Source organism: Onychostoma macrolepis, chromosome 07, assembly GCF_012432095.1.
Source record: "Onychostoma macrolepis isolate SWU-2019 chromosome 07, ASM1243209v1, whole genome shotgun sequence".
Lineage (NCBI taxonomy): Eukaryota > Metazoa > Chordata > Actinopteri > Cypriniformes > Cyprinidae > Onychostoma > Onychostoma macrolepis.
In genome coordinates this window covers 45,180,756-45,192,568 of record NC_081161.1, presented here as the reverse complement: position 1 = coordinate 45,192,568, position 11,813 = coordinate 45,180,756, and positions in this window count along the sequence as shown.

Sequence of the window (11,813 nt, the reverse complement as noted above, 5' to 3'; positions counted from 1 at the left end):
ATGGTTGGCTTGATGTACTGAGCCAAGGCACCCAAATCAACCAGAGGGGTCCCGGTGGTCCCACCAAAAACCATCACTTCTGTCTTGTCTTCATTAAAACTTAAAAAATTAAGAGCCATCCATGCCTTTATATCGTCAAGACACTCAAGTAACGGTCCAACAGTGTCATTCTTTCTAAGTGGCACATAAATCTGGCTATCATCCGCATAACAATGGAATGACAAGCCATGCTTCCTGATTATTGAACCAAGGGGGAGCAAATAAAGAGAAAAAAGGAGAGGGCCTAAAACTGAGCCCTGCGGTACCCCACAAGAGAGAGGAGCCGAAGAGGACACAAAGTCACCACAGCTAACACAGAAGGTCCGGCCTTTTAAATAGGACCTGAACCATTGGAGCGCTATGCCCTTGATGCCCACCCACTGCTCCAGACGAAATTAAGATTTCATGGTCCACAGTGTCAAATGCAGCAGTTAAATCAAGAAGCACCAGAATAACACAATCACCAGCATCCGTAGCTAAAAGAATATCATTAAAAACTTTTAGAAGTGCAGATTCTGTGCTGTGTAGAGTTTTAAAACCGGACTGGAAAACTTCAAGAATATTGTGATCTTTCAGATATGCCATTAATTGACTACAAACTATCTTTTCAAGGATTTTTGAAAGAAAAGGTAGCTTGGAAATAGGTCTAAAATTTGCAAGGTCTGTAGGATCCAGAGCAGGTTTTTTAATCAGAGGTTGGACTACTGCGTGTTTAAAAATTTCAGGGACCACACCTGATGACAAACTGCTATTAACAACTGCAAGAACAGATGGCCCTACAGTAGGAAAAACCTCCTTGACAAGTCGAGGAGGGACAGCATCATATGGAGAACCTGAGGGCTTCAGATGACCAACAATCTCATGTAATACTGAGAAAGTCACCGTCTCAAACTTGTCAAAGACAGCAGAGCAGAGGACAGGGACTGAAGGATCATAAGAAGGAGGTGAAATAAGAGCCCTGGTGGAAGTAACCTTATCAATAAAAAAGTGAAGAAAATTTTCACATACAACAGAGGAGGCATCAACACAGGACGCTTATGGACATGTAGAACTGAATCAATAGTCTTAAACAAAACACGAGGCTTGTTACAGTTTGACAAAATAATTTCAGAGATATAATTTCTTTTAGCATCTTTCACAGTTTTCTGATAATGACGCCAGCAATCCCTTAGTATATGAAACGACACATGCAATTTGTCCTTTTTCCATTTGCGCTCAGCCCTACGGCACTCACGTCTGACAGCACGAACCGTGTCATTCATCCATGGCTCAAATTTAGGTTTTGGCTGCCTGATTTTCAAAGGAGCCACAGTATTCATAACAGTTTGCCAGGTAGAGTGCAACCATGAGCTAAGCGCCTCTGAATCATTGCATGTAGACTCCGGTATAGCATAGTTCTGACTGACAACTAATGCAAACTGAACAGCAGTGGAAGGGTTAATGATGCGACAGGGGCGAACAGCAGCGCGAGGTTCAACTGTATTACAGGCAAGAGCAATATCAAACAGTACAGGCATATGGTCAGAAAACCCTGCGTCACATATCTCAAGGTTACGAACAGGTAAACCAAAAGATAAAACAAGATCGAGTGTGTGTCCGCGTTCATGTGTGGGGCCAGACACAGACTGCACCAAATTAAAAGAGTCAATGAGATATAAAAAATCCTTTGCCATTGGATTTTCAGGACAACACACATGGACATTAAAATCCCCAACAATAAGGACATGATCGTATTTAGGCATAATATCAGCCAGAAATGCAGAAAAGTCATTTATAAAGTCCTTATTGTATCTGGGAGGCCGATAGACCACTGCACACAGAATTTTGAAGGAACGACCCAGCTCAAATAAACTCAGTTCAAAGCTGCTAAACGAGGATGGTAGCAATAGTTGTTTACATTTGTAGGCATCCTTATAAACGATTGCTATATATAAACAATATACAGTACCTCAGCACACTATTCTCAACCATGGTGATGTAGGATCAGAACGAGTCCGACAAATTTAAGATTCGATCAGAACATCGAAACATGAGGAGCCGAAATTCCAGAGAGGTCCCGGAGAACAAGACAATGTCATAAATCAGGTCCCTAGCGCCAGCCCGTCTGAAGCAAGCCTCTTTCACAGGACAGCTTGCAACATTAAGACAAAAGAATACTTATTGATAAGTCCAACGCGGGAAGGAGATCGTCAAATTTGGGGCAAGTAATCAAGATTAATGGTCAAAGAGATGCACCGTGTGACCGTCACATGTAAATCTGTGATGGAAATCACGAGCCAGAGACTTCGTTGGGTGGGTCCCCGCACCCAAGACTGAAATTCCTCTGTTCACAGAGACTGTCTTTTCCATATGCACCTAAAATCATCTTAAAAGGACTTATGAGCAACTAATTATTTCTATGCATAACTCCATATTATGTATGTAACCCACACTTTGGACTGTCATGTTTAATCACTTACCGGTATGTTTTTTTCTTTTTGTTATCAACATTTTTTTTATTTTTCATACATAACATCCAAAAAAAACCAAAAAAAAACAACAGACACATACTCAATATCTCAAAGTCCAGTCAAAGGGAGGGAGAGAGGGAAGGACAATTAAAAGAGAAAGCACTGCCAAGCATCGATGGTAGAAGGCTTGGCCCCATTGATTCGTGCTGTTGTACGTTCATAAGTCACTATTTGCAGGAGGCTACGGATCCAATATGTTTTTCCACACATGTGCGGTGTAAACCAGTTTTGTATTATTGTCTTCTTCGCAGCTGTAAAACCAGCAAACAACATTCTCTTTTGCATTGAACTTATACAGAGACAAGAATCATCATTAAGAAGACACAAACTTGGATTAACAGACCAATCAATTTGCAGTAAGGATGATAAAACCAGGTTTACATGTGTCCATAGACTGATGACGACAGGACATTCCCAAAACATATGCAGAAAAGTACCTGATGATGTAGTATTACATATATGGCAGTTGAGATTTGGTTGTAGTTTCATTTTAATGTGTATGCTTTTAATTATGTATGCTCTATGAATGACTTTGAAGTGAATAAGACGATGAGCCAGATTTTTAGATGTTAAACTGAGATTAGACCACACTCTCCCAGTCGACAGATAAAATTAAGGTCAGATAATTCCCTATTCCAAATAGTTTTAATAGAAAGAGGTTTTGTAATGCAATCAATAATCTTATTATATATTAAAGAAACAGAAGGCCGACCAGCAGATGGTGCAATCCAATCCTGCATAGGATGAGAGGAGATGGGAGATGCCTAAGGAACTCCATACGCTTTGAGAGCAGAACATAATTGAAGAAAGACAAAATATGCGGATGCTGGTAGACAAAATTTGGTTCTTAATGTCTGAAATGAACATAGGCCCTGGTTATCATATATATCACCGCACGTGTTTACACCTAAAGAGGACCAAGAGGGTTGGACAAATGGATGATTTCTGCATACAAAATTAAAATTGTGCCATAAATGTCACGGTTCATAAATCCTATGCTTCCTCCTTGTCTCGTGCTCGTTGTTGATGTGTGTGTGTGTGTGTGTGGGCGTGTCGACTCATCGGCGCTGATCACGCTCCAGCTGATTCAATCACCATCACCAGCTGCAGCTCATCACACCACCTATAAATACTCACCCTTTTCTCATCTCCTTTGTCAGATCGTTGTTTGTGAGTCCCGGTTGTGTTTGGTCTCGTCTTCGTTCCAGTTTATGCCATCTTCGTTCCTGTTCCTGTTCCTGTTCGTGTTCTGTGGATGTTTATCTGGATTCGTCACGTCACGTCAACACTTCTCTTCACGGACTCATCTGACCATCAAAGTCCCTGCGCCACAAACCTGTATCTATTTCTGGACTGTAATATTCATCATTTTCACCTTACCAATAAACTGAGCTTACTTGCAGATTGTTTCCGAGTCTCTGTCGTGACAGAACGATCTGACCCCTGGATGACAAGCCACATTGGAACAATGTCCCCACTGAATAACGCTGGACCGTAACCCCTCAGGCACAAATAAACGGTTCGGTGGGCAACGGACCGGAGGCGTTACCCCTTCTAAGGCCGCTTTGACCTTCGATTCGACCTCCCATGTGAGCGTAGAGACAAATAGGGTCTCAGGTAAAATGCGCTCGGGAGTAGACGGGCGTTCGGAACGGTCAAAAATACGCGATAAAGAATCGGGTTTGATGTTCTTGGAACCCGGGCGGTACGAGAGAGTAAAATCAAACGACCGAAAAAGAGCCCACCGAGCCTGCCTGGAGTTTAATCTTTTAGCCGTTCTAATATATTCCAAGTTCTTATGATCGGTCCAGACGATAAAAGGTACCCCCGACCCTTCTAACCAGTGGCGCCATTCCTCCAATGCTAACTTAACTGCCAACAACTCTCTGTTACCAATGTCATAATTGCGTTCTGCTGGGGATAGACGATGAGACAAAAACGCGCAAGGGTGCATCTTGTCGTCTGAGAGAGAACGCTGGGATAGCACTGCACCTACCCCCACCTCTGACGCATCGACCTCCACCATGAACTGACGTGAAGGATCAGGGGTAATAAGGATGGGGGCTGAAACGAAGCAACCTTTCAGTTTGGTAAACGCAGCCTCGGCTGCGTCTGACCACCTGAACGTCGTTCTGGGAGAGGTCAAGGCAGTCAGAGGCGCGGCTAGTTGGCTGAAGTTGCGAATGAAACGCCGGTAGAAATTGGCGAATCCCAGAAACCTCTGTAGGGCCTTACGGGAATCTGGGCTTGGCCAATCCACCACAGCCTTAATCTTCTCAGGATCCATACGCACTCCCTCAACCGACACGATGTAACCCAAAAAAGGAACAGACTGTGCATGAAAATCGCATTTCTCCGCCTTGACAAAAAGCCCATTCTCTAGCAACCTCTGGAGCACTTGTCGAACATGCTGCACGTGTTCCTGGAGAGACGCAGAAAAAATCAATATGTCATCCAGGTAGACATATATGAACTGATCGACCATGTCTCGCAGCACGTCGTTGACAAGTGCTTGGAAGACTGCTGGAGAGTTGGATAGCCCGAAGGGCATAACCAAGTATTCAAAGTGCCCCCTGGGAGTGTTAAAGGCGGTCTTCCATTCATCCCCCTCCCTGATGCGAACCAAATGATAAGCATTCCTTAAATCCAACTTTGTGAAGACAGAGGCTCCCTGCAACCTCTCGAAGGCTGAAGACATCAACGGCAAAGGATAAGTATTCTTTACCGTGATGTTGTTCAACCCCCGGTAGTCAATACAAGGTCGCAGAGACCCGTCCTTCTTCCCCACAAAAAAGAACCCCGCCCCCGCTGGAGAAGAGGAAGGACGGATGAAGCCGGTAGCTAGAGAATCAGAAATATATTTCTCCATAGCCTCCCTCTCTGGAACCGAGAGTGAATATAACTTGCCTTTAGGCGGAGATGTACCTGGCAGTAACTCTATCGCACAGTCATAGGGACGATGCGGAGGAAGAGAAGCAGCCCGAGACTTACTGAACACCTCCTTCAGGTCCAGGTACTCATGGCACGTTAGACAAATCCACTGCCTCCTCCTGAAACACAGGAACAGAAACAGACGGACAGGCAGACACTAGACAAGACTTATGACAGTAATTGCTCCACGCCGACACAGACTTAGACTTCCAGTCCACTTTTGGGTTGTGGCGAGTGAGCCAGGGGTGAGTCGTAGTAAATTTTTAGTCAAGCAACGATTCTGGTGGCCTCTCATGGCCCGTGACGTTCACAGTTTTGTCTTGGCTTGCTCGGTTTGTGCCACTGGTAAGTCTTCCAATCGACCCCCAGATGGGTTACTCCAACCGCTGCCGGTTCCTTCGAGACCCTGGTCCCACATTGCGCTAGATTTTGTCACCGCCCTCCCACCCTCCCAGGGTCACACGGTAGTTTTGACCGTGGTGGACCGGTTCTCGAAGGCGGCCCATTTCATTCCCTTGCCCAAATTACCCTCAGCCAAGGAGACAGCGTTGATTGTCGTTAACCACGTCTTTCGGTTACATGGCCTCCCGATGGACGTGGTTTCCGACAGAGGACCCCAATTTGTGTCCAGATTTTGGCGCGAGTTTTGTAAATTACTGGGGGCGACTGTCAGTCTGTCCTCTGGGTTCCACCCCCAGAGCAATGGTCAAACCGAGCGAGCCAACCAAGATTTAGAAAGAACGCTGCGGTGTGTGGTATCCAAGAATCCTTCCTCTTGGAGCCAACAACTGTCTATGGTGGAGTACGCCCACAATACGTTGCCAGTGTCATCCACGGGCCTATCTCCGTTTGAGTGTAGCGTAGGTTACCAGCCACCAATTTTTCCTAGTCTGGAATCCGAGGTCGCGGTCCCCTCCGCCCACGCCTTCGTCCAGAGGTGTCATCGCACTTGGACTAGAGCCCGTGAGACTCTACTCCAAGTGGGGTCACGCACCAAGGCCAAAGCCGACCGCCACCGGTCTAGGCCTCCCGTATACGTCGCTGGTCAAAAAGTGTGGCTTTCTACCAAGAACATTCCTCTCCGCTCCGTGTCTAATAAACTTGCACCCAAATTCATTGGCCCGTTCACTGTCACCAAGATCATTAGTCCGGTGGCAGTCCGCCTCAACCTTCCTCCGGTGTACAGGAGAATTCATCCCGTCTTTCATGTCTCTAAAATAAAGCCCGTTTTTCATTCACGTATTAATCCGCCGGCCCCGGTTCCCCCCCCGCCGCGACTCGTAGACGGGGAACCCACTTATTCGGTCAATCGTATTCTGGACTCAAGACGGAGGGGACGCGGATTTCAGTATTTGGTGGATTGGGAAGGTTACGGTCCGGAGGAGAGAAGTTGGGTACCGGCTAGAGACATCCTGGACCACACCCTGATCGAGGATTACAATCGACAGGTAAGGGAGCCTGGGAACGCCAGGAGGCGTTCCTAGGGGGAGGGGTACTGTCACGGTTCATAAATCCTATGCTTCCTCCTTGTCTCGTGCTCGTTGTTGATGTGTGTGTGTGTGTGTGGGCGTGTCGACTCATCGGCGCTGATCACGCTCCAGCTGATTCAATCACCATCACCAGCTGCAGCTCATCACACCACCTATAAATACTCACCCTTTTCTCATCTCCTTTGTCAGATCGTTGTTTGTGAGTCCCGGTTGTGTTTGGTCTCGTCTTCGTTCCAGTTTATGCCATCTTCGTTCCTGTTCCTGTTCCTGTTCCTGTTCGTGTTCTGTGGATGTTTATCTGGATTCGTCACGTCACGTCAACACTTTGGACTGTCATGTTTAATCACTTACCGGTATGTTTTTTCTTTTGTTATCAACATTTTTTTATTTTTCATACATAACATCCAAAAACAAAAAAAAACAACAGACACATACTCAATATCTCAAAGTCCAGTCAAAGGGAGGGAGAGAGGGAAGGACAATTAAAAGAGAAAGCACTGCCAAGCATCGATGGTAGAAGGCTTGGCCCCATTGATTCGTGCTGTTGTACGTTCATAAGTCACTATTTGCAGGAGGCTACGGATCCAATATGTTTTTCCACACATGTGCGGTGTAAACCAGTTTTGTATTATTGTCTTCTTCGCAGCTGTAAAACCAGCAAACAACATTCTCTTTTGCATTGAACTTATACAGAGACAAGAATCATCATTAAGAAGACACAAACTTGGATTAACAGACCAATCAATTTGCAGTAAGGATGATAAAACCAGGTTTACATGTGTCCATAGACTGATGACGACAGGACATTCCCAAAACATATGCAGAAAAGTACCTGATGATGTAGTATTACATATATGGCAGTTGAGATTTGGTTGTAGTTTCATTTTAATGTGTATGCTTTTAATTATGTATGCTCTATGAATGACTTTGAAGTGAATAAGACGATGAGCCAGATTTTTAGATGTTAAACTGAGATTAGACCACACTCTCTCCCAGTCGACAGATAAAATTAAGGTCAGATAATTCCCTATTCCAAATAGTTTTAATAGAAAGAGGTTTTGTAATGCAATCAATAATCTTATTATATATTAAAGAAACAGAAGGCCGACCAGCAGATGGTGCAATCCAATCCTGCATAGGATGAGAGGAGATGGGAGATGCCTAAGGAACTCCATACGCTTTGAGAGCAGAACATAATTGAAGAAAGACAAAATATGCGGATGCTGGTAGACAAAATTTGGTTCTTAATGTCTGAAATGAACATAGGCCCTGGTTATCATATATATCACCGCACGTGTTTACACCTAAAGAGGACCAAGAGGGTTGGACAAATGGATGATTTCTGCATACAAAATTAAAATTGTGCCATAAAGCTGTACTGTTACAAAATTTGAAGGTTCCTCCTATATCCGACGTTCCACCGTTTTCCAGATTTTAATAGAGTTGGCCACAACCGGACCAAATGTATAATTATACCCTTTTTTTCCTGTGCCAGTAAATAAAATATCTTGGAGTCTATTTGGTTTAACCTTGTCAGCTTCAATCACTCTCTAAGAAACTGTAGATTGAGGAAACCCAATTATGAAGAGCCTTAAGCTGGAACGACCAATAATACAGTTAAAAATTTGGTACAGTCCTCCTGCGCAATTAGGATGTTGTAATGTGGTAAGTTTAATTCTGGGGCATTTATCATTCCAGATAAATTTAGAAATTACGGAGTTGATCTCCTTAAAGTAACCTGGAGGGGGAGAAAGTGGTAGCATAGAGAAAAAAAAATGTAATCGGTTTAACAAATTCATCTTAACAGTGGAAATTCTTCCTTGAAGAGAGACTTTAAGATTCTTCTATCTCTGAATGTCATTTTTGACCTTAACTAAAATATTATTAAAATTGTCTCTGGCAATCTTATGAATGTTTTATATATGGTAATGCCCAAATAGATGGAAGATTCCTTAATAGGGATAAATGAGGGAATAGAAGAATTAACTTTAATATTGTTAATTGGCATTAAAGCAGATTTGCTCCAATTTATTTTATATCCTGATAAGCTACTAAAATTATCAAATTCCTTAATTATACTAGAGACTGAAACATCAAAGTGGTCTAAATATAGAATAATATCATCAGCGTATAATGAAATACTATGATTATGATCATGAATCTTAATCGATACTTAAGATTTCCTGATGGCTTGTGCTAAGGGTTCAAGAGATAGACAAAAGAATAAGGGGGAAAGTGGACATCCCTGCCTTGTTCCCCGCTGCAAAGGGAACAGGGGGGAATAATATTACCAGTTATGACTGATGCTGCAGGTGAGTGGTATAATGTATTGATCATAGAAATGAAGTGTTCACCGAAGCCGAAACATTGCAGAACTGCCAAACATATAACATATAATAATTGAGTGTGAAAGTAAATCATATTCTTCTTTTAAAGAGGACAACTGTGTAGCCTGATGCTCAGTAAAATGTTGTTTTTTGTAGGTTTTGCAATGATTGGATTTTATTTTCTAATTGTGTAAACTGGTGAATTTTCACTTTGGCAAGAGTAGAAGAGAAAGATATACAAAATCCTCGTATAGCACACTTAGTCGATTCCCACATTATTTGAGGATCCACATGAGAGGGCATATTGATTTCAAGAAATTCCTTAATATATTATTTTAATGAAGTAATGAAAGTCTGATTACTTAATATTGATATGTTAAAACGCCATCTAGGGGACTTGGCTTTAACATTGGAAAGAGGAACACTGCACAACACAGCAGAGTGATCAGATAATAAAATTGGTAATATAGAGATGGAGGAATTAGACGAAATTAAAGATGGGCTGAGAAATATGTAATGAAGTGCGGCGCGCCGTTTAGAGCATCTCAGCTTGTTTGCAGTCTGAAGGTAAATAAAGAACTGTTGACTGAATAAGTAGCGTTTTCTTTACTCAAGAAACACTATATTTATAAAGGCTAATGTTTTTTTTTTTTTTTCTATTTGAGGAGCGGAGAAGAGTGTCTTAGTCTAGCATTTGTTGTCAAGTCACAGCCAGATAGCTTGTGCGAAGCGCTGAATCTTTTACAATATGATACTTTGGCCAAAAAACTGAGCGCCCACATAGCGACAGGAAACTGTATGACCTGCAAGTTCATGAAAATGTAAATGCGATGCCCGTACTGCCTCTGATGTGGCAGCCTAATGATGAAAAGAACAAAACAAAAAAAAAAACATTAGCTGGTCAAAAGCTTGAACTTGATTTTGGTGAAATGTTAATAATATGACACATGTAATGATGCAAATAAATGTAGCCAGTCCCATAGGCCCTACATCTATAACAATAGGCTATACAATAAGATTAGCTAATGTATTAACTAACATGAGCATATACAACAATAGCCTACATTTATTACAGTATTTATTAATCGTTGTTAATGAAAATACAGTCGTTCATTGTAGCCTAGTTCATGTTAGTTCACAGTGCATTAACTAATGATAACAAACACAACTTTTGATTTCACAGTTTTTTCTCAGTCACTTTGGTGCATTTCTCGAATCATCCTTAATATTCGCAAAGTATGTGCATTTCTCAAAACAATTTGTACAAACATTACATGCAAAAGCCTGTAACTCATTCAAAATATTTAGTTCATCTCTCAAAAGTAAGTATTTATGTCAATGAACATATCAGTGCCATCAGAATGAAAAGTCCTTGTGTCATTGTTCACAAACAAGACAGGCAAGATGCTTAGTCATGTTGTCAATATAACAGTGCTCTCTGTTAGTGTTACCTGATGTAAACTATGGCAAGAGTTTGGATGACAGTTACTGTACTGAAATGCAGAAGGCTGTGCTTCTTATGTTTGCCATATATCCTTTCAAAAGTACAAATTTACACATTACTGTATGTGGGGATATTGATTGAAAGAGACTGGATAGGATTCACAATTACACTTTTACTAGTGATCTGACAAAAAAAATAAAAATAAAAAACTTTACAATGTCATTGTGATATAGAAAAGAAAAAAAAAATATGGGCACAAAGGCGAAAATACAAAATTAGAAAGGCAAACACAGGCAGAGCTTTGCTTTTGCATGCAGCACTGTATGAGGAATTTCAGAGAACTGGTTTATAATTGGTTGATCTACATTCTCTTCATTAGTGAAAGTCAAGATTCACCTGCACAATACATGGCAAATTTACAAAAAGACTAATAGAAATGTGTAGAAAATATGCTTGACAGTTTATGACAACTAAATCAACCATTTTGCATTTAATGACTTATCCGATGAACTAATGACTAGATGTTTTGAGGGGTAAGACTATAGCACAGAGAACTATATAATACATTTTCAGCAACATGATATTAGCAACTGATAAGAGGAAAACGCAGACAAATGTACATAATCAATTGCATGAACGTGCCAAAGCAATTGCAACTTGTTGAAAATGAGAAACTGCTCTTATGATGTGCACAAGAGACTAGATGATGTGGAGGTTGAACAAGTAGATTTGAGAATTTCATTTCTGATCTGAGAAATGCCCCAAAGCGACTGAGATAAACTGTAATAATGCATTAGTAAATGTTGAAATTAACATTAATAAATGCTGCAGAAGTATTGTTCATTCTTAGTTAATGTTAACTACACTAGTTAACTAATGTTAACTAATGAACCTTATTGTGAAGTGTTACCATTTATATAAATGTATCAATAAAGCCACAAAAAATGATTTTGCCTGTGTCACAATATGAGGTACAGTAAATCCGGCCCTGTACATGATACTGATTTTTGTTGCCAAAATGGTTTGGAACAGTTGTTGAATAAAAAATTAAACTGAACTATTATGCCTGTCT